Source organism: Mauremys mutica, chromosome 6 (assembly GCF_020497125.1).
Source record: "Mauremys mutica isolate MM-2020 ecotype Southern chromosome 6, ASM2049712v1, whole genome shotgun sequence".
Lineage (NCBI taxonomy): Eukaryota > Metazoa > Chordata > Testudines > Geoemydidae > Mauremys > Mauremys mutica.
The window spans coordinates 84,995,861-85,019,834 of record NC_059077.1 but is presented as its reverse complement, the minus strand read 5'-3'; the positions used below and the strand labels follow the sequence as shown (position 1 = coordinate 85,019,834).

At 41.4% G+C, this 23,974-nt stretch overlaps 1 protein-coding gene across 9 annotated transcripts in view; it reads left to right on the top strand.

The window, feature by feature from the left end:
* The window catches only part of LOC123372719 (aminopeptidase O (putative)), a 388,654-nt gene that overhangs the window by 69,769 nt on the left and 294,911 nt on the right, over positions 1 to 23,974 (top strand). For 5 of the 9 annotated variants that reach the window (XM_045021084.1, XM_045021083.1, XM_045021082.1 and 2 more), the window contains exon 3: positions 17,047 to 17,433. The gene's annotated coding sequence lies outside the window, so the exon portion shown is untranslated. Of the gene's footprint in view, positions 1 to 17,046; positions 17,434 to 19,527; positions 19,580 to 23,974 lie in introns of all 9 variants that reach the window. The other 4 variants (XM_045021081.1, XM_045021079.1, XM_045021078.1 and 1 more) reach the window with 1 other exon arrangement.

Here is a 23,974-nt window from a genome sequence, read left to right as displayed (position 1 = left end):
CAGCTGTATGGAAATGAAATCATAAAGAAATATGAAGAGTAGATGGGGAGTGGAAGAGACAGGAAGAATGTATGACAAAAATCATGAGGGTGAAGAAAGAGGCTTGTAGATAGCCACTTTTGGGGTGCCAGTATAGTTCAATGAATTATTTGTTGATTTACTTCTTTGGAAACAACAAAGCAGGTCTCCCATATGTTTGTTGGCCTGGAATCTCTTTCCATTCCTCTTTCCTTTGTCCTAGTTTCCTTCTTCTCCCCCTGAATGGAGTGAAATCTGTCTTCTGGCCAGCCACTGTTCCCTGGAACCTGTGCTTTGGGGATGGGACCTAGAGAATGGGTTCTTCATGCCAGATGGCTTCTTTGAGTAGTATAACACCTTTCAGAGTTGCAGAACTCCATGAAATTTAATGCCTGAGTTGGCTACCTGTCTAACTTACTTTTAATACCCTCTCTGGTTTGTTTGAGCTGCAAGGCCTGATATTTGATTGCTGAATATGGTTCTTGATCATAGCCAGAATAAGTTGATCTGGTGAATGCTTAATGATTGGCCACAGTTCTGAAAAGAGGGGTCTTAAAAATATTGCCTTGTTGACAGTATAACTTAAGAGAATCACCACATGCACTAGAGCTGCATCTGCAACTCTTATAGATGTAGCTCAGAGAATAATACTTCCAGCCCGATTAAGAGACTAGTTGGTTCAGTACCTGAAACAAGCTTCATTCCCCAAATAAACTGCAAAACTAACCTACCGAAATACCATTATTGAAGGTACTCCTGTGCCATCAGATGTCAAATTACTACACAAATCGCTGATACCCAGTAAAAAGGAAAAGGTAAGAAATTAAACAGTTTAAGGCTATGTCTGCACTAGCACTTTTGTCAGTCAGGAGTGTGAACCCCTCCTCCCCCTGACTGACAAAAGTTTCACGGACAAAAGTGCTGGTGTGAACAGCACTGTATCATGGGAGAGTGTCTTTCACTGACATAGAGCAGCTACACAGGAGACCTTACAGCGGCACAGCTGCAGCAGTACAGGTCCCTTAAATAATGGGTGATATGTGTATATAGACACCTATCAGCCCTATCAAAGGAGAAATTTTGTATATAGTCATGGTTGACACTATTAACAGTTTTTTAAAAAATATCAATAATGCCACCTTAAGATGAATCTGGCACTTTATTATTTATATTGACGGTCTAGAAAGTACTGAAGTGATATGATTCCATTAGTTCAAGACCATGAGTAAAAATATGCTGCTGCATTCCAAACAAACTGCAAATTATAGAGGAGCTCTGTTGAAAGCCATACTCCAAGGGGAATGGAATGATAATAAGCTAAACTCATCATCAGGAGGGCAAGTGTTGCTGTGGTAAGGTTGTCATCGGATAAACAAGGGCTGAACCTACTCAAGTTGCATAACTAGAAAAAAAAGTTTTTTGAACCACATCCAACATGCTTTTTGTGCCATTGAAAAGGCGTAGTGAGAAGTAATACCAACATTTGTAACCTGACTCATTACCTCCAAACAAATCCCTGCAGTAATCAACAACATGATGCAAAAGAGAGCCTCTTCATAACAAGTCTTTACGCAGCAGCAAGATTTCTGGGTTCTATAAGGTTCACAGTGACTCAGCAAGTTGGTACTTTTCATGGGGACTGCATATTGTGTATCCGACTAAACTGTTGTTGAGCAAAAATAAGTCTCTAGGCCTTATGATCGCAGAGAAAACCCCCCAAATTTAAACCAAAAGATAGTAATATCTATCTGAGTATGCAGCCAGGCTGAAACATTAATTGCAAGAGAGGTGTGAACTGTCCTACCAAGTAGCAAGACCTATCATTCAAAGGAGTTAATTATGAACCCCGGTGATGACATTTTAAATGTCAACATGAGCTATTTCACTGCTAATCAAAGTGCTCAAGAAACATGCTCATATAATACAGAACTGCACAATCTTATTTTTGCATCTCAGGTGGGTGGTGTTTGGGATACTACTTTTCCCCCTCAAGTCTGAACCCTGTTCATATATATATTTAATTAACAAAGTGAGAGAGGGAGAGAGAAATCTCTGAGAAATGCTGCAGTTGGTCACTTCATAGTGATGACAATTGTTCATTAACACCAACTAACTGGTATCTAAGGTTTAATGTGAACCACACTGAAGGGCAATTCCAGACACATCAGCAACATCCTTTTGTCACCAGACCAGCAATCTATGGTCAGTTGTATGAAAAGCTGCTGTGAGAACCAGCATGACCTAAATTACCTATTGATCTTGATATAAAACCCTCACGGAATATCATTCATCACATGGCCAAGCACAGGCTCAAGTCCAAATGCGCAAATCTCATACTGGATTCTCTGCAGGATGCCATTGGTGTCAAGTGCATGTAGAATTGAGGGTAAAAATCTTCAAAAGTGGGCACACGTTTGTGCGTGCAAAGACTTCATGTACAAACTTCCACTGGTAAGTGCATGTGGGAGTCTTTGAATGCCTAATTTGGGCATAGTCAGAGTGCACATACACTTGCAAAGTTTATAGCCATTGTCTTAATCTCCAGAATGGGATATTTGAAACACTGGTAATCAGTCAGCATTCTAGTATCAAAAGAAGATTCCTGAAAATAAGGGTGGATCTCAATGTGTTTATAAGTGATTGGTAGTCTCCATTTGCTAAGGGGTTGATTAAAGCCTTGTATAATGTATGGCAGCCACACTACTTGCTTTAAACAACAAAGAAGGTTAGACTTATAATTATGACTATCAAGGATCCCAGACAAGCATGAATATCCTCCTCAAAATTGATTAGAACCAACTCAGGAGGAACATTCTGGGAAACAGTGAGTCTCAGTAAAAAGGTCCAGAGAATCCCCCCCACAATGCCAATGCACCTTATGTGAACCATAGAATATCAGGGTTGGAAGGGACCTCAGTAGGTCATCTAGTCCAACCCCCTGCTCAAAGCAGGACCAATCCCCAGACAGATTTTTGCCCCAGATCCCTAAATGGCCCCCTCAAGGATTAAACTCACAACCCTGGGTTTAGCAGGCCAGTGTACAAACCCCTGAGCTGTCCTTCTCCCTCCACCCCTCCATGAATATAACATGCTTCAATAACCAGCTGAAGGCGCTATCACCAGTGTGATGCAGTCTGGATTAATCAGACTGTGCATTATCCAGAAAAGTTCAGACACCAGTACTATGGCTTAGGATAAGTACTGGTAACTTCTTTTGACCTCATTGATAGCACTCTGTGTATCCTCCTAAACTCTGAGTGAAATTGCGGCCCCATTGAAGTCAATGGCGAAACTCCCATTACTTCAGTGGAGCCCAGATTTCATCACTTGTACATAAGGACATACTGCAGGTAGCTCTCCATGTATCTAATGTCCAACAGTTTTAACTCCCACAGCTTATTAGGACAACATAGAAAGAGGGAAGGAAGAGGGGCAGGAAAATTAGCAGTAATACTAAATAAAATGCTTGGTTTCAGAGTAGCAGCCGTGTTAGTCTGTATCCGCAAAAAGAACAGGAGTACTTGTGGCACCTTAAAGACTAACAAATTTATTTTAGCATGAGCTTTCGTGAGCTGCAGCTCACTTCTTCGGATGCATAGAATAAAATGCTTGTCTGTTCTCTTCCAAACTGTCGACATGATGGGTGTGCAGCCATCTGGCTTTTCATGTTTCACTTAGATTGTTATTGAACAATATCTTACATATGCATATGCTAAAGTAAAAGAACTCCCAAGTTTATAAGTGTTATGGGATTAAGTGGTTCCTCCGGCAGTATCTATACATATCCTGATCAAGAGAATGAGAAACAGATAGGTCAGTGGTCATCAACTGGTCGATAGCGATTGACTGTTCGATCCTGGAGACTCTCCCGGTCAATCGTGATCTCTGGTTGTGGCAGGGCTGTCGCTAGGGCAGGCTTTCTGCCTGCCCCGGCCCCATGCCGCTCCCGGAAGCACCCAGCATGCCCCTGCCGCCCTGGGGAAGGGGAGGGACAGGGGTCTCCGCACACTGCTCCTGCCTGCAAGCACAGCCCCAGCAGTTCCCATTGACTAGGAATGGGGAACTGCAGCCAGTGGGAGCTGCAGGGGCGGTGCCTGCAGAGAGGAGCAGCGCACGGAGCCACATGCCCCTCCCCCCAGGGCGCATTGGCCCCTTCCAGGAGCGGCGTGGGGCTGGAGCAGGAAGGGAGTGTGCCTTAGCCCTGCTGCACTGCCAACTGGGAGCTGCTCATGGTATGTGTTGCTCGGCAGGAGCCCGCACCCCAGCCCTGAGCCCCCGCCTGGAGCCAGCACCCCAAACCCCCTCCTGCACCCCGAACCTGCTCCAGCACCCCAAACCCCCTCCTGAACCTCCTCCAGCACCCCAAACCCCCTCCTGCATCCCAACACTCTGCCACAACCCGGAGCTCCCTCCTGCACCCAAACCATCCCAGAGCTTGCACCCCCTCCTGCACCCCAACACTGCCCCAGGCTCAGCCTGGAGCTCCCTCCCACACTGCAAACCCCTTGGTCCCAGACCAGTGAAAGTGAGTGAGGGTAGAGGAGAAAGAGAGACAGAGAGAGGGGGGATGGAGTGAGCGGGGCGGGGCCTCGAGGAAGGGGTAGGGTAGATCCTGGGTTGCACTTAAATCAAAAAGTGATCTTGTGTGTAAAAAGGTTGGAGACCACTGAGATAGGTGAAGTGGAATGACAAAGGAAACATTTGGAGTCTACTGCAGAGGTGTATGCACTGACCAAAGTGTCACAAGATTTTCAAAATACAAGACAAGCTTTTTATTCTAATCTTTATAAATCAGGCATATAACTACATTGAAGACATGGAGTTACACCACTATAAAACCAGTGTAAATGAGATCACAACTGGGCTCTGTGTGTTATGAAGAATTCTCTTCAGAAATCAGTAAGTTAAACATTTATTGAAAACAAGCTGTGTTGTTGGGCGAGAGAGGTCAGTTCTGATTGATTAAACATTACTGAATGAGTGCACTTCTATATTAAAAAACCCTCACAATGTCATTTGGGAACAGATGGTGGTTCAGCCAACTGTGGTCATTAGGAAGAGTTATACCTTTACTATTATATACATTTTGACAGCTTTTAATGCCTTCTCTTTTCTTTATGTCCTGCCCCAACGTCTCATTTTTGGACATGTGCATTTTTGGCGCCATTTGGGGGGGGGAAATTATTTCGTACATTAGACTTAAATGAAGCAATATAGTTTTCATGCTTTTCCTGATTTTTAGAGGCAAATGTGCTTTTTACACATCTAGTGTTATTCTAAATAAAGTCTAGTAAACAGGTGTACAAAGTTTGAATGACAGAAGAATAAAGTGTTACATGCATTTTTAGAGAGGAACATTTTTATGGAGTTAATACTTTGCTAAATAAAGGCATTAAATAATTTACAAAATCTTAGTAACAGCAGAATAAAGAAGTGGCAATACATATGTTAATATGAATTTTTAGAGGAAAATATTTTATTTGCAGTTAGTACTTTTTTTTCCTTAATAAAGCTGATTAAACAGTTGCACAAAGGTCAGAAAGTATTAGTGACAGAGAGAGAAACTATAACTATAGAGTTAGTTTCATATGGCAAGGGACAGTCACCTTTTAAAACCGCAAGAAAGGGGAAAAAAGGCAGGGAGAAGAGTAAAGCTCTCACTTCACAGACTGATACTGGCCAAATAACAGAATCTCCTGTTCTGGGAGCTTGCAACAAACTGTGCCCTCTTAGTTGAACCAAACAGAAGGTATTTAACCACAGGATCTCTTGGGGAATCGCACATCATAGAATATTAAAAGGCATCACATTTTCCTGTGTCATTCTGAATGGTTTTATCCATTGATATTTAATTTCCCATATTTTCCCGAGTCACTGAACACAGCACACTTTCCCCGAGTCGCAGTGAGCACTGCACTTTTTTCATTGCAGCATATTAAAATGTAAATTAGAGCTAAAATATCAAACAAAAAGAGCATGCATTTCTTTATTAGGCTTTTGATAAACCCTATGTAAATTTAGCAGACAGCTAAATTCTGTACTAGGAATCAAACTCCTCTTTTTACATAACTTTAGCATTTGTCTTTTTAAAAAAATGGTAGGCAGACCCTTATGAAAGGCATGCCTACCCTTTATACCAATTTTCCTTATTCCATTTACTTAAAGTTATGTATTTCTTCATAACTTTTTATATTTATTGGAAATTAGCACCTATTGACTTCAGCTGCAAGGAGGCCTCTTAATTCAAACCCTGTACCACCAGTTTACAGGATATGATTTGAAAAGTAATTTTTTGGGATCAGTATATTATCACCATCATTTGGCTTTACAATGAGAAAATAAAAGTTTAAAAAGACTTTTTATAACTGTGTGAAGGAGAGAGATAAAGACTGTCCCCACAAACACTGTTATCTGAAGAAACATGTCTTCTGCAAAATTCCCCTCCCCCTTTTCTTTTTGCAGTGGGTTCAGCAAAATAATTTTTTAATCACAGGATAAAAAATAAATTAAAATGGAAATAAAATGTTTTACATTGGAGCTATACATTACACCTTTGAAAGAGAAGAACAGGAAATTGGTAAATTTACATAAGTTGCCTACTTATCATTCTGCAATAGAGAGACAGGTCTTTGTTACACCTCAAATTTAGCAAAGATTTGCCTAAACAAAGTGCATAGCATGCAAAATCCCCTCTAAAAATAGTTTTCACAGATATAGTTTGTAATTTGTTTTTGATCCGAATCGGAACACAATGCTTCAATTTTTTCAGCAAAATGGAATTTACAAAATTTTTTTGATTGAGCAGAACATTCTATTTTGATAAATATTGGAATGTTTCATTCCTACTTTGACTTTTAAAATGTTTTTAAAATTTGAAATAAAGTCAGTTTGAAATGAAAATTCAAAATGTTCTGTTCCAATACTGTAAAAATGGAATGCTTCATTTTGTTTTTTTCCTAAATAAAATTTCATTACGATCAACATGGTTCTCTTTAGATTTCCAAAAAACCCAGCATTTTCAAACAGAAAAATCATAGAATCATAAAAAGTATGTGTGGAAGAGATCAGTCCATCCGCTGTGCTGAGTCAAGACCAAATATACCTATAACATCCCTGACAAGCATTTGTCCCAGTGGTTTGCGCATTGACCTGCTAAACCCAGGGTTGTGAGTTCAATTCTTGAGGGGGCCACATAGGGATCTGGGGCAAAAATCAGTACTTGGTCCTGCTAGTGAAGGCAAAAGGCTGGACTTGATGACCTTTCAAGGTCCTTTCCAGTTCTAGGAGATAGGTATATCTCCTATTATTATTATTTTTAAAAATCTCCAATGATGGGGATTCTACAGCCTTCCTTGGAAGCCTATTCCAGAATTTAGAAAGTTTTTCCTAGTAGCCAACAAATCTCCCTTGCTACAGATTAAGCTGATTACATCTTGTCCTATCGTTGGTGAACACAGAGAACAATTGATCACTATCCTCTTCGTAACGACCCTTAAAATAGTTGAAGTTTTATCAGGTCCTCGCCCCTCAATCTTCTTTTCTCAAGACTAAACAAGCACAGTTATTTTAACCTTTCATCATAGATCAGGTTTTCTAAACCTTTCATAATTGTTGTTCTCCTCCTGTAGATTTTCTCAAATTTGTCATAAGAACACAAGAATGGCAATACTGGGTCAGACCAAAGGTCCATCTAGCCCAGTATCCTGTCTTCCAACAATGGCTAATTCCAGGTGCCCCAGAGGGAATGAACAAGTGATCCATTTCCTGTCGCCTGTTCCCAGCTTCTGGCAAACAGAGGCTAGGGACACCATCCCTGCCCATCCTGGCTAATAGCTATTGATGGACCTATCCTCCATGAACTTATCTAGTTCTTTTTTGAACCCTGTTATAGTCTTGGCCTTCACAACATCCTCTGGCAAAGCATTCCACAGATTGACTATGTGTTGTGTGAAGAAATATTTCCTTTTGTTTGTTTTTAACCTGCTGCCTATTAATTTCATTTGGTGACCACTAGTTCTTGTGTTATGAGAAGGAGTAAATAACACTTCCTTATTTACTTTCTCTGCACCAGTCATGATTTTATAGATCTCAATCATATCCTCTCTTAGCTGTCTCTTTTCCAAGCTGAAAAGTCCCAGTCCCAGTCTTAATCTCTCCTGGTAAAGATTTGGACACAGGACTCTACCTGAGGCCTCACCAGTGCCGAGTGAAGCAGGAGAGTTACCTCCCTTTGTGTTACATACAACAATCCTGTTAATACAGCTCACAATGATACTAGCCTTTTTGGCAACTGCATCACATTGTTGGCTTCTATTCAATTAATGATTCATTATAACCCCCAGATCCTTTTCAGCAGTACTACTGCCTAGTCGGTTATTGTCAGTGACTGAGACATGGGTCATGCGCAGTGGTCAGAACAGGAGTCAGAGGCCAAAGCCCAGGGTTTGAGGCAGAGCCGGAGTTTTGAGCCAGGAGTCAGAGCCCAGGGTCAGAACCAGAGTCAAATGCCAGAGCCAAAGGTCGGAGCAGGGTTACCTGGAGTGGGACAAGGCAGGAGCGGGGCTTGGAACAAAGCAAGAGCTATTGCAATCATGGGCAAATGCTTTTGAGTAGCCATTGAACTGCTGCTGGTGGGGTTAAGAGCTGGTCTGCAGGCTTATCCAACCAGTCAGGCAGTGTTACAAATTAGGCAGCCCTCTTTCAAGTCAGCTCAATGCATTAGGTTGCCCGGAGACCGGCTCTACTCCTGGCTCTTCTTTCTGACAATTATTCCTGTTTTGTATTTGTGCGTTGGATTTTTCCTTCCTAAGTGTAGTACTTTGCACTTGTCATTATTGAACTTCATTTTGTTGATTTCAGACCAATTCTCCAATTTATCAAGGACATTTTTAATTCTAATCCTGTCCTCCACAGTGTTTGCAACCCCTCACAGCTTGGTGTCATCTGCCACTTTTATAAATATACTCTCTGCTTTGTTATCCAAGTCTAAGGAAAATATTGAATAGTACTAGACCCAGGACAGACTCCTATATGACCCCAGTATATAAATCTGCCCAGATTGACAGCAAATCATTGAAAAAACATACTCAAAGAGTAATTATCAATCAGTAGTTTACCCATCAATAATTTCATCCATACCACATTTTGGTAGTTTGCTTGTGAGAATGTCATATGGGACAGTGTCAAAAGCCTTACTAAAATCAAGATACATCAAGGCTGCTGCTTCCCCACTCGCTATCCATTAGGCCAGTAATCTTGTCAAAGAAGGAAATTAGGTTGACTGGCATGTAGCTATGCTGGCTATTATTTATCACCCTGTTATCCTCTAGGTGTTTACAATCGGTTGTTTAATAATTAAAAAAAATGTTCTGTTGGAAAATTTTGACTAGTTCTAATATCTCATTGCAAAATCAGAATCACAATTGGCACTAACTGGCACCCTGTCAAGCAATTTTTCTAGAGAAGCTATGTTCGACTGGGTATTGTCTACACTAAATCATATAGGATTGGCATTTTGGAGAATTGTTGACAAACTGTGGTAACTTCAAGGTTCTGATTTGATGAGAGCTGCATTGTGTATGACTCCTTAGGCTGAGGCAGCCAACCAGTTTTGAAGAGACAGACCTATTTATATGCAAATAACTATTTTAATAGTTATTTGAAAGCCAAGAGGAGATGAGCACCATCATTGCCAGGAGGCATTGGAGATGGATTGGCGATGTGCTTTGGATGGAAACTGATTCCATCACCAGAGTGGCAATAAGATGGACACCTGAAGGCAAATGAAAACGAGGCCGCCTGAAAACAACATGGCAAAGAGCTGTGGAAGCCGAGCTGAAAAACAAGGGGCACAGCTAGGGAACCATTGAAAGACTTGCTAGAAACAGAGAAGAGTGGAGGAGCTTTGTCGCTATCCTAAATGCCAGAGGCATAATGGAAACATGATGATGATGATGATGATGATCACCCATCTTAACTCAAAGGGGCCTTTGAAGTGATATATGTTAACTGACAGGAGATTAAAAACAGTATATTCAGGGAAGCTAATTTCCATTCAGTATTGAATAAAACTGAATGTACAGTGGCAGAGGGCTTGAGATGTCTATCTCAAGATTCATTGTAAAACTTCTCTTTGATTAGAATCAGTAGGTAATAAAGGTTGTTAACATCTAAACACCAGAGGGAGATATAGAGGTGCTGGGTTCTTCTCACTGTAGGAAAGAAATAGAAATGCTTATACAAAAGCCTGAGAGTTTGACAGATTTCTGAACTCATAAAGGTAAGGATGTGATTCAGTGATGTAAGGCATTATGTTGTAACTACAGTGTCTAACCTATTTCGCTAGGCTTTTATCTAGATAAGGTTACCGGTTTTCGTTAGACATATTCCTGGAGGTTTCATCCCATGACATAATCTTTAATTAAAGATTCATCTTTAATTTCTGGAGACTCCAGGACAATTCTGGAGGGTTGGCAATCCTAACCCAGACTCAAGGCTTGACATAGATTAATAGTTTTATCTGCTTTGCTTTCTCTCTTATTTTTAAAAAGTAAGCATTGCTTTCTTTAAGACACTTTGACACTGCAGTTCATTCTTGAGGAAAATTAATTTTTGAACGTTGGTGAGAGGGAGAAGGTGACTGACACAGGATATTCAAACAAATATGTGGGCCAGAATGGTACAAATACCATAAGATGCTGCCAGACAATGGCTGCTGTCAGGGGCAATGGAACCACGAGGATTGATGGAAATAAATAGCCTGGATAATAAACTACCCTCATAACCGTTCGGAGAGAATCCCTCCTATATAGAGTTAAAGCAATTTCATGGGGAATCTTGCACTGCCATTGTGTTCTGTGAGTGAACAGAGGTTTTCACTCCTATCTGTCTGTCTGTCAACTTTCATTATTAATAAATTAGCATGATTTTTTTTTAAATTTAAGAAAAACTGAAAATCCTATGTGGAGCATTGGTTAGTCTGTTCACCCCTAGGGAAATCAGGGCTTGGGTATAAAACAGCTGCTGAACTGCTGACAGTGACTTACAAAAGAGAATTTAAACTGCTTTTCATTATTGTAGTAAACTAACTTTAGAAATAGTCTAGTCCATTTGGATCTGTGAGTGGCTCATCTCCCCACATATGCTATTCTTTAATGAGCAAAATCCAAGAGTTGTTTAAACTTGATGCTGCCTTAAACAGTGGAAATTAGCTGTTTCCCTATACTAAAGTATGAATTTGGTGGTAGATTATATCTTTATCTATGTTATGCTGTTCAGTGGCTGTTCATCTCACTTGTCCACAGTATATATTGTACCCAAGGTTGGAGCAAAGTACTCTGGGGCCCTGGACACATCTCACACCATTGCTTCTCCCCTCTTTGTTGTGACGGGGGAAGCCCATACAAGAGTTGTATCTGAGTGGACTGCTTCTGCTTTTCTATGGGCATGTTGGGAATACTATCATTTCCTGTTTTCATGCAGGCTGCGTGGTCTGTCTCGGAGGAGGGCGGGCTTATTCCCCACAACCAGCAGAGAACTCTGGTGGGGGTCAGCAGACCTGTGATGGAGTGGTGCTGGTGGAAATACGGCCACATAGCTGAGACCCAACATCACCTCAAACATTTTATTACTAAGCTATATTGTAATCAGAAGTGCTCCTCCAGAAAAGTTAACTTCAGAGAAATTTTTTGTTATGTTAAAGAAAATTGATTCCCCATTGTTTCTTACTCCGTCCTCTATCATTGCTTACCAGGCCCCAAGCAATAGATCTTTGCTGCACACTGTCCCTGACAACTGGAAACAGGAAGGGTTAGAACTATGAAGTATAGGAAAGTCTTAGTCTGAAAACACTGTCGGAGAAGGCTTTTGTACTAATAATTAGGTATATTCTTGACAGCAAGTCCTGGTTCAAGCTTCTTTCTCCAGAGTACCACTAACTGGTATTTGCTTATCTGTTCTACTCATAAGTAGCTTGGAAACTGAGCGCCTACAAGCCCACTTCTTCTGAAGAGCAGGAAACCTTCTGCTGATTCTTGGCATATTTAATATATACCCCATACAAAGTATATGACTAAAGATATTTAGATTCTTAGGCTGTTTCTGATACATTTTTGATTAAGCAAAAATGTATACTAGTCTCAATAAATAGATTTATAATTTCATTAACCTTAATGGCAAGTTTTTTTTATGTAGTGACTGATATCTTTATAAAATTGCTGGAAAAACTGATTGTAAATCCAGCTTGTTGACTGCCTGTTCAGCAGCCATCTTCATATGCTATCCTCTGTATGACCTTTGGCCTGTTCAGAAGGTCCAGTATATGATCTGCTGCTACTGATGTAGTACCATGTTAATGACAGAAGAAATTATTTGGAAGAGCACAACACACTAAACTGGAGACGCATTTTTTTTGATATATGGAAATATATTGCCACACCATTAAAAACTCTATTCTGCCAACATGTGGCACAGTCTCTTCCCCCATCCCCTCCTTTCTTTCTTTAACATAATTTGTTACATGGCTCCTTTGGATAAATCACAGAAAGATTGTATTCTGCTCTCCTAAAGAGAGAGGCATCATTGACAGCTTATCGGGTGAGGAGCACATCTCACAAGTGAAAAGAGAAACATGCATAATGAGGAACAATTCACCACACCGAGTAATATAGTGACCACAATCTAGTGCTCTCACACTTCAGTGAAGGTGTTTAGTTATAGGCATTTCCATTTAAACAAAATCTCTTCAATTTAAAGTCCTGATTTTCCATTCAATTATAGAATTGCTTGGTTGCACAAGTTTACCACTAGGTGGCAATGCTCATTTGTTCCAAGTATCCCATAACAGTATACCAGGCAGACCAGTATGCCAGACAGACCAGATGTTCCAAGCAGCCACATTTTTCTTTTTCCTCTGTGCACTGGAGACCTCTTTAATACATGATGGTTCAAGTAAGTGGAAGAGTGAACATTATTATTATTATTATTATTTATTTGTATTACTGTAATTCCTGGAATCCCTATTTGTGGACCTTGTAGCCCTGTAAAATGTTCGTTCCCTTATGAACATTTAATTTAGAGACAGGAGTAACAATTCAAGCATATCAGTGACATAAATTGATACATGGCAGATTCCTTCCTTTAGTAGATGTACTAATCTGAAAACATGTGAATGACATGTGCCTGTTCAGTACAGAGAAATGTTTTTTAAACTGTTATTGTTGAAATGGAACCATTTGTACTTCCAAATAAGAACATTCTATTCATTGTACTCACTCTTCTGTTCCCTCTTCTTCCTTTATCGGATTCTTATTATGCTCCCACAGTTTGCAAAAGATGATAATGTAGTGGCATTAATCTTTCCACTTTAGCTTTCTCCGAAACAGCCTAAAACAATGGCTCTTAGGCTCTCAGTGTGTTTAAAACTTGTGTTAGTCAACATGTGTTTGCAGAAAATGGTGATGAAGTGTCATTAATCCTTCCACTTCGGCACACATTGTGAGTAAGTGGGTTTTACTCAGGGATTTTCTTTGGCTTTCAGGCCAGGGTCTCCAAAGCAGTGGTAACCCAGCACATCTGCACCTTTACTGCAGTTATGGGCAATAGCTTCAATAGTCACTGTGACCCGCCTATACAGGGAGTTAGAGATGTATGGATCCATGTAGTATTGCATCCAGTTTTGGTCCCCCCACTACAGAAGGGGATGTGGACAAATTGGAAAGAGTCCAGTGGAGGGCAACAAAAATGATTAGAAGGCTGGGGCACATGACTTACGAGGAGAGGCTGAGGGAACTGGGGTTATTTAGTCTTCAGAAGAGAAGAGTGAGGGGGGATTTGATAGCAGCCTTCAACTACCTGAAGGGGGTTCCAGAGAGGATGGAGCGAGGCTGTTCTCAGTGGTGGCAGATGACAGAACAAGAAACAATGGTCTCAAGTTGCAGTCGGGGAGTTCTAGGTTGGATATTAGGAAACACTGTTTCACCAGGAGGGTGATGAAGAACTGGAATGGGTTACCTAGGGAGGTGGTGGAATCTCCATCCTTAGAGGTTTTTAAGGCCCATCTTGACAAAGTCTTGGCTGGGATGATTTAGTTGGTGTTGGTCCTGCATTGAGCAGGGGATTAGATTAGATGACCTCCCAACCCTAATCTTCTATGATCTCCTTGTCACACCCTGACTTTTTGCCAGGCCTGCTGCCAAGCCTTTGCGTATTGCCCCAGTTGGACCATCCTCTGGTATTCATTTAGGTGATGACAGGTGCACATAGGCTGCAGAAGTGTAGTGTGCCGATTCTGAGCAGTAGTGCCCTGCGCAGATACAAAATTTTTATCTGCATCCGATCTGCAAACATGCGAGGATTTGCAGGGCTCTACTGAGCAGCCTGTCTCCCTTCCCACAAAAGTGGAACCACATAGTGCAATCAATCTTTTTAAACGTTCCATGAAGAAGGAGGGCAAGACTTGGTCTTTAGTGTATGTGGTTATCTTGTGCTGGACACTGTGTGATCGGTTTACCTATATTCAGGATCCTGTCTTTTGTGCAGTTCCACGCCTATAGAATCTGGCCCTTGCTGCAGTATTTTGCTTGAGAATCTAGGTTTTCACTTAAAAAAAAGTGTGTAGCCTTTTTGGTTGCAAAGAGAACCTTGAAAACATGACCTGAATGTTAACTAATGCACTATCATCTTCCTGAATCTGCAAACAGCCTAAAACAATGTCTCTGAGGCTCTCAGTGTGTCTAAAACTTGCATTAGTCAATAAAAATTTAAATACTACTTAGCAGCTACTATAGATGCATCTTAACACCCATTAAATGGTTTTAGTTGGTCATGGGCAACCTGAGGTTGACTACTGCAAGCTAAAACAATTTAAGCAAGGGTTAAACCAATCTAAGGGTCTGTCTACACTTGGATATTTACCAAAATAACTATTCTGGAATAATTATTTTGGTAAATATCCAAGTGTAAACAAGCCTTCAGTGCATTTACATTATGGTTTTGCACCAGACTGATTTTAAATTGATCTAGTTAAACTAGTGCAACTTTTCTACTCAAGATAGTTAAGTAGCAAGCAGACTGTGAAGAGCTACAGAAAGATCTCACAGAACTGGGTGACTGGGTAACAAAATGGCAGATGAAATTCAGTGATGATAAATGCAAAATAATGCAAATTGGAAAACATAATCCCAACTATATATATAAAATGATGGGGTCTAAATTAGCTGTTACCACTCAAGAAAGAGATTTAGGAATCATTATGGATATTTCTCTGAAAATATCCATTCAATGTGCAGCGTCAGTCAAAAAAAGCAAACAATGTTGGGAATCATTAAGAAAGAGACAGATAAGACAGAAAATACCATATTGCATCTATATAAATCCATGGTACACCCACGTGTTGAATACTGCGTGCAGATTTGGTCACCCCATCTCAAAAAAGATGTATTGAAATCGAAATGGTTCAGAAAATGATTAGGGGTATGGAACAGCTTCCATATGAGGAGCTATTAATAAGAGTGAGACTTTTCAGCTTGGAAAAGAGACAACTAGGGGGATATAATAGAGGTCTATAAAATAATGACTGGTGTGGAGAAAGTAAATAAGGAAGTGTTATTTATTCCTTTTCATAACTCAAGAACCAGAGGTCACCCAATGAAATTAATAGGCAGCAAGTTTAAAACAAACAAAAGTATTTTTTTCACACAACACACAGTCAACCTGTGGAACTCCTTGCCAGAGAATGTTGTGAAGGCCAAGACTATAACAGGGTTCAAAAAAGAGCTAGGTAAGTTCATGGAGGATAGGTCCATTAATGGCTATTAGCCAGCATGGGCAGGGATGGTGTCTCTAGCCGCTGTTTGCCAGAAGCTGGGAATGGGTGACAGAAGATGGATGACTTGATGATTACCTGTTCTGTTCATTCCCTCTGGGGTGCCTGACATTGGCTACTGTCAGAAGACACGATACTGGGCTAGACGGACCTTTGGTCTGACCCAAGATGGCCATTCTTATGTTCTAGTATAGACAGGGCCTAATTCATATTTGAGGCTAGAAAGGAATAAAAAGTATAAGTGGCTGATAAGGGGAATGGTAGGAAATCAAGAAGTTTAAGGACAAAAACTGCAAACAAGCCACCGGCTGCAGAAGGGATGGAAAACTCCTCTGAGTGCTTCTTTGGATACTTGCCATTCTGTGAATACTTAATTACACAGGTATATTTAAAGCAAAACAAAATTTTTTGTCTCATATTTTTCTCATTTTTTTCCCCCACGAATATGGTCTTTTCTTGTCTACAATCTAAAGCCAGTTGTTTTGGCATCAGGAAAGGTCTCTGCTGCTTCATGTTCTTATTTCACCAGTAATCTCTTCATTTTCTACTAATGGCATGCATTTAAATCCCTTTAAATATTAACAGTGGTGCCAGAGAATACAAGTTCAGCACATAAAGGCCTGTCTGAATTAGTACAGAATTTCTGAATAGGTGTGGGCTGTGGTTATTTTACTTTAAGTAAATGAACTTTGCTGCAGTAATATCCCATTACTACAGATTATATGTACTGCTGGAAAATAAATCAGCTCATCAGCAAATCTGGGTGTCCTGACTTTACATACATTATACAAATATTTAACATGTGTGCCATTGCTCTCCACTGTACTACTCTTGCTTGAATGGATTTTATACTAATCTAGCTATCTAAAGTACTGCAAAGTGGCATGAGGAAAAGGGTGACACTTTAAGCCTTTTCATTCAGAGCGAGAGAGTCTGAGGATAGGACTGGGAGCCAGGCAGTCTCCAATATTAATGCTGTCTGTGACACTGATTCCATGGAAGGCCCGTTTTATGGGTTGGTTTGGTGGTCACTCGATGGTGCCATGGCAGGAGCAGGGAGGGTTTCTGGTGCTTGGAGGATTGGCCAGCTCAGGACTCTTGTCTAGAGCAAATCCTAACCTAGCTCCAATTCTCTTCCCTCCAGGAATACTACTACTCCTTTCCCACCCTGTACTCCCACTATGAACCGTGTCTTTCCATTGCAGGTCCCAGCTTCTCTTTCATGCTGTGAACCAAGGAGTAGAGAGAGTCGACCACAGAACCTAAACAACCAGGTACTTGAATTCAGGAACTGTGTCTGTAGATAGGCGGAGTGGCCTCCCTCTGACGCTGACAGGAACCACTCCCTGCCCTCTGGTGGACGGAGCCAAGCCAGGCCCAACCTTTGCGCCAGAAGCAGAGGCATGGAACAGGAAGTATAAGATGTGGGGCCTCCAGCTCAGTTGAGGGAGAGCCAGGGAAGGAGTTGGATTCCTCTGCCTTACTGCTGACCCTTGAGCCAGAGACCGAGCTGTACCAACCCCTGCCCCTGAGGAGCTGCCGAATACCCTGAGGAGCCTGAGGGCCCGTGAGCAACGAAGCCCTTCGAACAGGTAGGAATAGGAAGTAGCCGAGAGAAACCAGACATTAGTCTGATTGTGTTGCTGAATCCAGAGTCAGTGTGTTTCGGGAGGATCATTGCTGACCCAGTACCAGGATTACTCGCCATTGTTAGGGCTTTGGACTGGGACTTGGTGGAGTAGGTTGGGCCTGGGTCCTCCTACCCCCTGCTGCCAGCCCCATTCCTGAGGTGGCAGCCTACCCACTTTGGGCCGGATGGCCTCCATTTGTTTGCTTTTTGCCCCACCAGGGAGCTGGGTCATAGACTGCAGTTGCTCTGCCCTGCCCAGGGAGCTTGAGCCTGACTCCATCTGCCCCAAAGACACAGCTGGGTTGAAGACTGATCATCTATCTGATCTGCCCCATTGGCACATACCACGCTAATTCCTTGTCAATTGGCCGATAGGTGGCATAGAGAGGTGGAGTGGCCTCCCTCCAAGGCTGACAGGGAGGAATCACTCCACGCTACTACAGTGTTCAAGAAGGGACAAGGTCTTTGGTTGTCTGATATTAGGGTAATATGAGATGGGAAGGAATAGGAAGGCCCCACAGACATGGTACAAGGAAGGCACTCTCTCAAGGCAGAGAAGAGTGTATTTTGCATATTATTAGTATGCTAATAGATAACCTTTCTAAAATTATTAGAATATTGGAACTTCCACAGCAGACTTCAGGCTCCATTTTCAGTAGTGGCCCCATATGTAAATCCCTGCATATGGATTTAGGTTCTTAACTGTAGGCATTCAAGTTTGAAAACTCAAGTCTTTGTTTTGTGGATCTGAGTTTTGGTAACTATCAAAACTATAATGGTAATAGTAGGACAGTACTCACTCAATGTGTTACTAGTCAAATCGTAGGACTGGAAGGGACCTTGAGAGGTCATCTAGTCCATTTCATGGTACTCATGGCAGGACTATGTAATAACATAGACTATGTAATAACATAGACCGGTGTTGTCTAACCTGCTCTTAAAAATCTCCAGTGATTAAGATTTCACAACCTACCTAGGCAATTTATTCCAGCGCTTAACCACCCTGACAGGTAGGAAGTTTTTCCTAATGTCCAACCTAAACCGCCCTTGCTGCAATTTAAGCCTGCTGCTTCTTATCCTATCCTCAGATGTTCATGAGAACACATTTTCTCCCTCCTGCTTGCAACAACCTTTTATGTACTTGAAAACTGTTATCGCGTCCTCTCTTGGACTTCTTTTCTCCAGACTAAACAAATCCAGTTTTTTCAATCTTCCCTCATAGGTCATGTTTTTAGACCTTCAATCATTTTTGTTGCTTCTTCTCTGGACTTTCTCCAATTTGTCCACATCTTTCCTGAAATGCCACGCCCAGAACTGGACACAATACTCCAGCTGAGGTCTAATCAGCACAGAGGAGAGTACAGGAATTACTTCTCGTATCTTGCTTACAACACGCTTGCTAATACATCCCAGAATGATGTTCCTTTTTTGTTGTTGTCGCCCCCCGCCAGATTAAGCTTGTGATCCACTATGACCCCAGATCCCTTTCTGCAGAACTCCTTCATATATGTGTAACTGATTGTTCCTTGCTAAGTGGAATACTTTGCATTTGTCCTTATTGAATTTCATCCTATTTACTTCAGACCATTTCCCGGGTTTGTTCAGATCATTTTGAATTTTAATCCTAACCTCCATAACACCTGGAACCCCTCCGAGCTTGGTATCATTTGCAAACTTTATATGTACACTCTCTATGCCATTATCTAATCATCAGTGAAGATATTGAACAGAACCTCGGGACCACATTCAATATGCCTTTCTAGCTTGACAGTGAACCACTGATGATTACTCTCTGGGAACAGTTTTCCAACCAGTTATGGACACACTTTATAGTAGCTCCATCTATGTTGTATTTCCCTAGTTTGTTTATGAGGCGGTTATGTAAGACAGTGTTAAAAGCCTTACTAAAGTCAAGATATATCACATGTACCACTTCCCCACCCCACCCATCCACAAGGCTTGTTACCCTGTCAAAGAAAGCTATTAGGTTGGTTTGATAAGATTTGTTCTTGACAAATCTATGATGACTGTTATTTATCACCTTATTATTTTCTAGGTGTTTGCAAATTGCTGAATTATTTTCTCCGTTATCTTCCCAGGTACTGAAGGTAAGCTGACTGGTCTGTAATTCCCTGGGTTTTCCTTATTTCCCTTTTTACAGATGAGCACTATAATTGCCCTCTTCCAGTCCCCTGGAATCTCTCCTGTCTTCCATGATTCTTCAGAGATAATCGCTAATGGCTCATATCTCCTCAGTCAGCACCTTGAATATTCTAGGATGTATTTCATCAGGTTCTCGTGACTTGAAGATGTCTAACGTGTCTAAGTAATTTTCAATGTGTCCTTTCCCTATTTTAGCCTCTGATCCTACCTAATTTTCACTGGCATTCACTATGTTAGACTTCCAATCACAACCAAACTCCTTGGTGGAAACCGAAACAAAAAAATCATTTAGCACTTCTGCCATTTCCTCATTTTCTGTTATTTTTTTCCTGCCTCATTGAGTAATGGACATACCCTATCCTTGGTCTTTCTCTTGATGCTAATGTATTTGTAGAATGTTTTCTTGTTACTCTTTATATCTCTAGATAGTTTAATCTCATTTTGTGACTTGGCCTTTCTAATTTTATCCCTATATACTTGTGTTACTTGTTTATATTCATCCTTTGTAATTTGACCTAGTTTCCACTTTTTTGTAGGACTCTTTTTTTGAGTTTCAGATCATTGAAGATCTCCTGGTTAAGCCAGAGTGGTCTCGTGCCATACTTCCTGTCTTTCCTACACAGTGGGATTGTTGGCTCTTGTGCCCTTAATAACGTCTCTTTGAAAAACTGCCAACTCTCTTGAACTATTTTTCCCCTTAGACTTGTTTCCCATGGGATCTTACTTACCAGCTCCCCAAGTTTGCTAGGGTCTGCCTTCTTGAAATCCATTGACTTTATTGTTTTGCATTCCCTCCTACCATTCCTTAGGATCATAAACTCTACCATTTCATGATCACTTTCACCTCAGCTGCCTTCCACTTTCAAATTCTCAACCAGTTCCTCCCTGTTTGTCAAAATCAAATCTAAAACAGCCTTTCCCCTAGTAGTTTTTGCCACCTTCTGAAATAAAAAAATGTCTCCAATACATTCCAGGAACTTGTTGGATAATATGTGCTCTGATGTATTATTTCCCCAGCAGATGTCTGGGTAGTTGAAGTCCCCCATCACCACCAAGTCCTGTGCTTTGGATGATTTTGTTGCTTAAAAAAAGCCGCACCCACCTCTTCTTCCTGGTTAGGGGGTCTGTAGTAGACCCCTACTATGACATCACTCTTGTTTTTACCCCATTTATTCTTACTCAGAGAATTTCAACAAGTCGGTCTCCTGTTTTCATCTCAGCCTCAATCCAAGTGTATACAATTTTAATATATAAGGCACACCAACACCTCCTCCCTTTTTTCCCTGCCTCTCCATCCTGAGTAAGCTGTACCAGTCTATACTAATATTCCAGTCATGCATATTATCCCTCCAAGTCATAGTTGTGTTTATTAACTAGCATTTCAAGTTTGTTCTGCTTATTCTCTATACTTCTTGCATTAGTATACAGACATCTAAGATACTGATTTGATTTCCCCTCTATGTTCTCTCTTGTCTCTCCCTTATCCCTGCTATAATGGCCCATGCTCCCCCCAGATTCCGACCCTTCTCCCAGGTCTCCATGTTTTTTACTTTCCTGTGGGATTTTGTCCTCCTCACAAGGTTAGCCAGTCTGTATCCAAATATGCTCTTCCCCTTCCTTGATAGGTGGGCCCCATCTCTGCTTAGCAGTCCTTCCTGGAACAGTATCCTATGTTTCTTCCTGGGAGTAGTGGTTGTGATCATCCCAGCCTTGGGGGTATGTAGCTTCACCTCCTCCACCTTGGGAGGCGATTCCTCATCGCTTGTTGCCAGGACAGTACAACGGTTGTTCATCACTATGGTGGGTGGGTCGGCAGTAGGGGTGGAGCACTGCCTGCTGCCAGAAGTAACCAGCAGCCATTGTCCTCCTCCCTCGGTGGCATGACAGCAGTCCTCTCTAGATGGATAGTTTCCTCAGCCTTGGACGTCTCTATATAAATACTGTCAATAAATTCCTCATGGGCACAGATGCTCCTCAGCCTAGCCACCTCCTCCTGTAGCTCTGCTGCCTGCTTCCTGAGAGATTCCACCAGCAGACACCTTTCACAATGGATAGTCCCCTCAGTCTGGCTTTCTGAATGGGAAATGCAGGCCACAGTCTCTGCAAATCTACCACGGGATCTGGGTAGGGTATCCATGGTCAAGTTCATGGTCTGGATGCAGGTGGAGGAGACAGGAGCAGTGTGGATACTGGCAATGTAGCCCTTCATAACCATAGCAATTATATTACTACTGTCTCTTACAAACTCCCCTGTTTGCGGTCCCCTGTTTGCACAGTCCCCTTGGTGGCTTAGCCTCTGGCTTTTAAGGCCTTTTCTCCTAGGTCGGTCCTATCCTCTCGTTCAGTCACACAGAGGGAGGGTGATCACAAGGCTGATTGAGGCTGATCAAGGATGATCCAGGGAACAAAGGCTCAAACAGTCACAAACACACAATCCCAACTGACCCTGTAACTTTAAATAACCTCAAAGAGAAAGAAAAACAAAAACAGCCAAACAAATTCACTCACCCCAAGATTATTACTTGCATCTTGTTTGTTCAGCAGGGGGATCTCATTCTCCCCCTCTCAGACTTCCCTGTTTGCAGTCCCCTGTTCACTAGCTCGCATGTGCATGCACCTTAGTGTGCACAAGTAGGCCCTTTTAAATATGCAAATGAGAAATTAAGTGCATAAATGTCAGTTTGCACATGTTGTCTATTCTTATGTGTAAATGCAGGTTCTTGCAGAAGCAGAGGCTATACACGTTTTTGCAAGCATAATGTTCCCTCCTTGGAAAAATTTGCCCTTAACTGCTACTTATGAGCTAGCTTATGCTTTAACAGTCTGCCTTCTGTAATGAGTGGTGCATAGCTTCACTGCTCCAGGAGCAGAAGAGGAAGATTCCTCAGAGAGAGACAATGTCGGGAATAAGTAACCTGATGTGTGCCATCTCAGCAGTGCAGGCTGGCATGGTGAGGGGTGGAGTCTTCGTCCCAACCACTCCTTGCCCACTTGCTTGGATGGGAAGTAGTGAGCACGCAGCACCTGCTTACTCCTTTCAGGGAGGCTGCACAGTAATGTTAGGTGGGAGAATTACTTTATAGGCTGGGTCACAATATGGTTCTGTGTCTCCAGTTTCCCTGCAGACTGGAATGAAAAAATTGTGCCTGAGAGGAGGTCTTCAAGGAGTAGGAAAATAAAGCACAGAGACAAAAGGAAAATGCATAAATAGTAGGAACGCTTTCTATTCAGCCAACCTACATGGCTGGTGCTCTCTTGTGACTCAGAGAACTGCAGAGCACTTTTAGACAAAGTTGGAGAGGCAAGTGGTTTGTGGAAAAAATACCTAATTTATGCCCTCTAATGATATCCAACTTCTCCATGCTATTTGGGTGGCCTACCCGCCTTCTATCTACCCCCCAAATATCCATTAGTGGAATTGTTTATTAATTGCAGCCTTGCTACTGACATGCCATGACTTTGATTGATGATTAAAGAGCTGTTCTGTTAAATGTACCAGGCAACATAAGCCTGAAATTACAGCTGTACTCTGAAAAGTAACACAGCATTTTAAAAAAAAGTATTCTGGGTTTCCAGTTTTCTCTTGATTCTGTTTCAAAAATATTGATTCTGTTTCAAAAAATATTTTTAAACTATCTGCCCTGGAAATTTCAACCTGGAATCTAAAGGTCTGGCTGGGTTCTTTTTAATTCTGGATCATCACCAATGATCAAGATTCCACAACTGGAACTTAGTTAACAATTCTGTGAATTGTACATGCCAAAAAAGATGCCAGCTCATTTGCCCAGAGCAGAATTGTGTGCAGTGCTAAGAATAAAAAGCAGTGAAAATGCATTTTACTTAGAAAAGTAAGCAAATAGACTGTGCATAGAAACAGGGAGTAGAACTCTGGAGGATTAAGAGATGTTATTTTAACATCTTCATTTTTCTTGAACTTTTAATTGTCCATTGATTTAAATGAAACAAAATGAAGTGAAATGTTAGTTGGTTTTCCCTGCACCTGTGCTGAAGAACCAACTAGGAAAGGGTTAACATCTGATGTTTCTATGCTTGTTAATTACATAAAAAGGACAAAGACTACATGGAGATAGCAGCTAGCATTATCTGTGACAGATTAATGTGTAATTTACAAATCCAAAATATTATGTTTGAAGATCTTCTATAGACACTGCAATTTTTTTCTTATGTGCAAATGTTAAGACTGCTCTCCCCCTCTCCCCCAAAAAATCAGGAGCATATAACACTGAAGGTTTCAAAATCACTTACTTCTGAAATTTCTGTATTAGAGTGCAGTGGTTTATGGGTACCATAGTTATGGGATTGGTATAAGAACCCAAATA